Genomic DNA, 5,350 nt, shown 5'->3' with positions numbered 1-5,350 from the left:
TGGGCAGGACTCTCCATTCAGTGCTCCTCTGGGGTGGTCTCCAGCTCTCCCCTCTTCCCTGCTCCACAGGGATCAAGATCTCTCTGCTGCACAGTCTCTGCAAAGACCCTGTCTCTCTCCTCTTTGTCATTCTCCATGGTGCACAGACTGCTCCTCTCCTCACACCCCCCTTCACCTGGTTCTCAGTTCCCAGACCAGAGGCCACTGTCCCCCCCCACTCCCGGGCAGAGGCACTCCCTGGAGCGGAGGCCTGAATGGCAGCACCCTTCCTCTGGAGGTCTGTCGCAGCGAGACCTCTGATGTGCCCAGGACAGCTAACCAAGCCGTGCTGAGGATCACCCACTGCAGTGCATGGGCGTCGTGTGTAGTCCCACGCTGTCCTGAGCAGAGTTTCTTGCCCCCCTTGACCCGCCTGCTGCAATGACTGATGAAACACCTCTGTGCTCCTCTCTGGGCATCAGCCCCAGGGCGATGGAAGCCTGCCCTTCACCCCACCTCCAGGGATGCTGGCGGGGAGGGGGGGTGCAGGGGGAGGCCCGCTACCTGGATGAGGGGGTGAGAGGTTTCTGTCCCCATGTCCCCCCACTGCACACCCTGGGGTGCCATCAGAGCCTGGGGACACCTCACCCCAGGCAGGGTGTTTCCCTCACCCTGTTGCTCTGCTCCTCCTGTGGAGCTGGGGACAGATGGGAGACAGACGGCTGTTGCCCTGGGTGGCAGAGGAGGCTCGGGGGCTTTCTCCTCTCCATCAAGCCCAGAGTGGGTCAGAGCATGGGAGCAGCGCCTGCAGCAAGAGCCTCCTTCTGCCCCATTGCCCTGCCGAGACGTGGAAGGGGCAATGCTCTACAGTGCATCCCTGTGCCAGGATCAGGCCCCTGTGGAGAGGCCGTCCTGACTTCCCCCATCTCAGGAGGCTTCAAATGCTGTTTTCTGCAGAGGGTCCCCGGGCACCCAGGGGACAACAGGGCTGTGCTTGTCATAGACATGTCACGGCAGCAGAGTGTCTGTCCTGCTGGCAGGCGTGAAGGGGATGTAGCTCAGCGGCAGAGCGCCCGCTTCGCATGTGGGAGGTCCTGGGTTCGATCCCCGGCATCTCCAAGGGTGCTTTTTCCCCCAGTGCCCAGCCTCAGGCGGGTACAGGCTGGAGCTGGAGCACTGGTCCTCTCCAGGCACTGTGGGCCTGCCCTGCCCACCCAGGGCCTGTCTGTGGGGTGAGGAGGGCTGTGTGCGCTGCCTCTGCTGAGCCACCTCCCAGAGGTGCTGGACCTGAGCTCAGGTGCAGATCCCATCCCAGCTGGGAAACACCCCCCTGTGCCAGCAGCTAGGGGTGTCTGAGCTGGACCAGCCTGGACAGGCCTGTGGCACTCCCAGCTGGTGGAATGGCATTTCTTACCCTGTCCCTGTCTCCAGGTCTCTTTCCCTCTGCCATCACCACTGCCTTGAGCAGAGGAACCCAGAGGTGCTGAGGTCAGGCACAGCCCTGCAGAGGTGGGACTGCTGGGGCTGGTACCCACCTCTTCTTCCTGGGGGTTTGGTGTCTCCGTCCAGCCCATGCTGGTGGGATCAGGGAGACACAGGGCTGTCCAAAGCCATGCACAGGCAGCAAGGGCCAGGAGATGGTGCCTCAGCTGTTCCCCCACCAAAACCACCTGCAACCCAAATGGGACATGAGACATGGCCTTCTGCTGCAGGGTGCTCAGTGCCCCCCAGCAACGGTGGGCCCAAATTCAGAGAAATAAGGTATAAAAGTGAAGTACAGAAGAAGGGCAGTGGGGTGGGGATATCTTCTGAACACAGGATGTTTGGTGCCAGTATGGACACTGAGCTGCGGACTCAAGCCGCCCCAGGTGGGGACCAGGGAGAAGAGCCCAGTGTCTGCCCCATGCCACCTCCCTGCCAGCTCTGCCCTCCCCCAGGGGTAATATTTCTCCCTTACGCTGGCACCTGGCAGAGCTTTGTCTCCTCCTCCTCCTCCTCCTCCTCCTCCTCCTCCTCAGGGAGATGAGCCACAGAGCCCAGGGGTGTGTGTGAGGGGGCAGCACACCTGAGCAGAAAGAGCCCGTTTCAGGGCATTTTGGGGCCTGAACAGTCTGGCCCTGTGGGCTGGGTCTGTTCTCTGCAGCAATGTGGGATCATCACTGTACCCCAGATCTGTGCTTGCTCCTGCAGCAGCTCCCCAGGACCTACACAAGGGGCCTGATGGTGAGACCCCAACCCTCTGCACTGCTGCCTCACGCTGGGCAGAGCACGGCTGTGGAAATCCCTCAGGAGAGGAGAGTTATCAGGGAGAGACCCTCAAGGTCATCATCATGGGTGACACACATGGACACAGCAAACACAGCCTCCTTCCCTTGGGAAAGTCCCACTGGGCAGGCTCCAGCCCTGCATCTCACAAGGCCAGGGACTGCCAGCAGGAAAGCTTTAGGGACCAGGGCAGAGAGGTCTGTGACCCTGGGCTTTCCCCATATCCCTCAAGGTTACCCCAGGGGTGGAGGAGCTCCCAGCAAGGAATGGGGCAATGCTGCTGTGGGAGATGCTCTTGGTGACAGCTGCCTCCTCCCCTCTTCTGCTCTAGGGCCAGATCCTGGTGTTTGCAGTGCTACCCACCTGGGGCTGCTCCCCTGCAATGGCCACCCAACACACCTTCTGGTCTGCAGCAGAGAAGCCCATCAGGGAAGAGCTTGAGGGGTCTGAAGACCCACCGGTGGGACCTGGGAGGGCAGTTTGGGTTTCGGGTTCCCGCCCAAGTGTCAAACCCTTCACCCTACCCAGCTCCTGCGTGAGTCATTTCTCTGCCCATGGGAGCTGGGGGAGGTGAAAGCCCCAGCCCAAGGAGAGGGACCCTGGCTCAGCTCCCAGCAGTGCCGGCTTTAGGGGAGGGACACAAAATACCCTCTGCCATGGAAATGTGCCCAAATTAGCAGCCTCCCAGACAGGACCTTCTCCAGAGCAGGGGCTGGATGATGGCTTTGGGCAGCAGCCCATGTCTCCTGGGGATCCTTTCTCCCTCCCCTGGACTCTCCCTCCTCTGCCTCCCACAGCACTGAGGGAAAGGTCCCCCCATTGCTCCTGCTCTCATCCCCCCTGCACCTGCACACAGGTACTGCCCCAACACAAACCCTCACTGACACCCCTGGGAGGCAGCAGGAGGGCAGGGCTGGGGGCTGGAGCGCAGCAGGATGAGGGGGTCCCAGGGCTGCCGTGGGGCCTTACAGTCCCTGCCCAGGAAGGAGGCAGCTCGGGGATCTACCAGCACTGCTCCAAGCTCTGTGAGGGCCCAAGGGAGCAGGAACAGCTCATGGAGACTGGGGACCTGGCAGAGCCAGGGAAGGGGCAATCCCAGCCCCGTGTGCCCCAGCAAGTGCCTCTGTACCCTGTGCCAGGACAGTGGGGAGCAGAGCTGCCTCCTAACCACTGTGGGAGGTGATCCATGGGATGTGAGACCCCCTGGGGCTGGATGGGGTGTTCAGGGCACCGCAGCCACCTTAGGGCTCGTTTCTGTGGGGCCACAGCCCAGGGTTCACCCCAACACAGCAGCTCTGTCATGGCCTCTGTGCCACGGGACCAGTGTGGCCCAGGCAGGGCCTGGGGGAAAGAGCAGCTGGGGAACCCCTGGGTGAGGAGATGGGTGCTTCCTCTGGGGTGCATCATGGGACCTTGCAGAGAGCCATTTTTGCTGGAAACTGTGGCTGGCAGGATGGAAATGTCTCTGTCAGCAGGAATATTCCCCAGGGAACATGGGCTCTCGCAGCTCCACAGCCTGACCCTGACCCCAGGCTGAAGAGCATGAGGCAAGAAGACGAGACCTCCTCAGCTGGGCTGGCCAAGCCCTGCTGCCCAACATGGCCCCCCGGCCCTGCAGTGCAGGCACTAGATAGAGCAGGGTGCATTCATGGGGTGGGGAAACGTCTCCAGCAGCACAGTCCCCGTGGCAGCCCTCCATGCCTCCACCCACAGCAGCCCTCCATTTGGCAGCCCCCCACCAGTACCTGCCCCTGCACAACCTCGGTCGTGTCCCATGCAGGTGTCAGCAGTCAGCCGTGTGGTGGGATCTGCAGGGTGTGGGACAGAAGAGAGACAGCACTGGGCTGGCCGTGCCCCAGGACAGGCACTGAGCCCAGCAGGAGGACGGAGCTGGCCCCACAACCAAGGTCCCTCCCCAGGGCTGGGTGTATGGCCAGAGAGGGAAATGGACGATGCGTGGGGCGGTTTCTCCCACTTGCCCTGGGGCAGCTTCCCCAGTGTGTCCAGGGAACATGGCACAGAGCAGCTCCTCTCTCCTGCACCTGTGATGACTTGCTTCCTTCTCAAGGAGATCAGGCTCTGCTCCACAGGCCCACTGGAGCAGGTCCTCCCCCTGGATGGTCACAGAGCTCCGATAACGTCAGGCTGTTCCTGTCCTGGGCACTTTCCAGTCCAGCCCATCCCCTCCCCGGCTCTCCCCCACCTTCCCTGCCCTCTCCCCAGCGCAGCCCAGCAGAGCAGCCCAGTCTGGGCTGGCAGTCTGGGCTGCTGCAGAGCTCTGGGCACTCAGCCCACAGCCCCAGCCCCTCGGAAGGGCACAGCAGCTGCTGGGAGGCAGAGGGGGGGCTCAGCCTCCCCATCGGCCCCAGGCCTGCAGCTGGCCCCAAGTGCCAGCGCAGGCCACTCCCTCTCGGCCTCTCCTGCATTGACGCTGCAGGGGATCCCCAGCCCTGACCGCCTTTGCCCCATTCTGCCTCCCCGCCAGCCCTGCTCCCCAGGACACCAGCAGAGTCCTGGCCCAGCGGCTCCTCAGGCACCTCCTGCATCTCTCCACTCTCCTGCCCTGTGCCTGCTGCATCTTCACGGACTCCCACAGCACTGCAGAGTCTTTCTTTGTGGGTACCTGGAGTAGAGTGCTCTGCCCTGGGGGGACTTCATCTCAGGGTCTTTCACCTTCTGAGTCTCCATTCACTTCCCACCCCAGAGTACCTGCAGTGTCCCCATCCTCTCCTGACCACACCAGATTCCTTTCCACTCTGCCATCAGCCCCGTCATACCTGTGACAGCCTGAGGAAGGGGACTGGGAGCTCATGCACCATTTCCAATGCCCCTGGACACCAAGACGAGAGCCTTCAACTAAGTGTCTAACAGTGATAACATGAGATTATTTCCCCAAACAGAAGGAGAAAACAAGGCGGAAGAGACTTGGAAAGTGCAATTCCTCTGGCTTGTTCTTAGCCACAACTGTATCAAGGAGAGCCCAGGCTGCAGGCACCTCCCTCAGGAGATCCCCTTTTCTTGCAGAGATGCTATTAGGAAGGCAAAAGGTGACACATGGCTCTTCAAGGATCAGACACAACAGGACAGAGCCTCAAGAGAAGTGCTA

General features: G+C 61.7%; 1 non-coding gene across 1 annotated transcript; it reads left to right on the top strand.

The window, feature by feature from the left end:
- Positions 1 to 1,026: 1,026 nt before the first annotated feature.
- Positions 1,027 to 1,098, top strand: TRNAA-CGC (transfer RNA alanine (anticodon CGC)). Its single transcript has one exon. It is a non-coding gene; the product is annotated as a tRNA-Ala (tRNA).
- Positions 1,099 to 5,350: the final 4,252 nt, after the last annotated feature.

Source organism: Grus americana, chromosome 27 (genome assembly GCF_028858705.1).
Source record: "Grus americana isolate bGruAme1 chromosome 27, bGruAme1.mat, whole genome shotgun sequence".
Lineage (NCBI taxonomy): Eukaryota > Metazoa > Chordata > Aves > Gruiformes > Gruidae > Grus > Grus americana.
The sequence above is the reverse complement of the archived record's forward strand: the minus strand, read 5'-3'. Positions and strand labels throughout refer to the sequence as shown.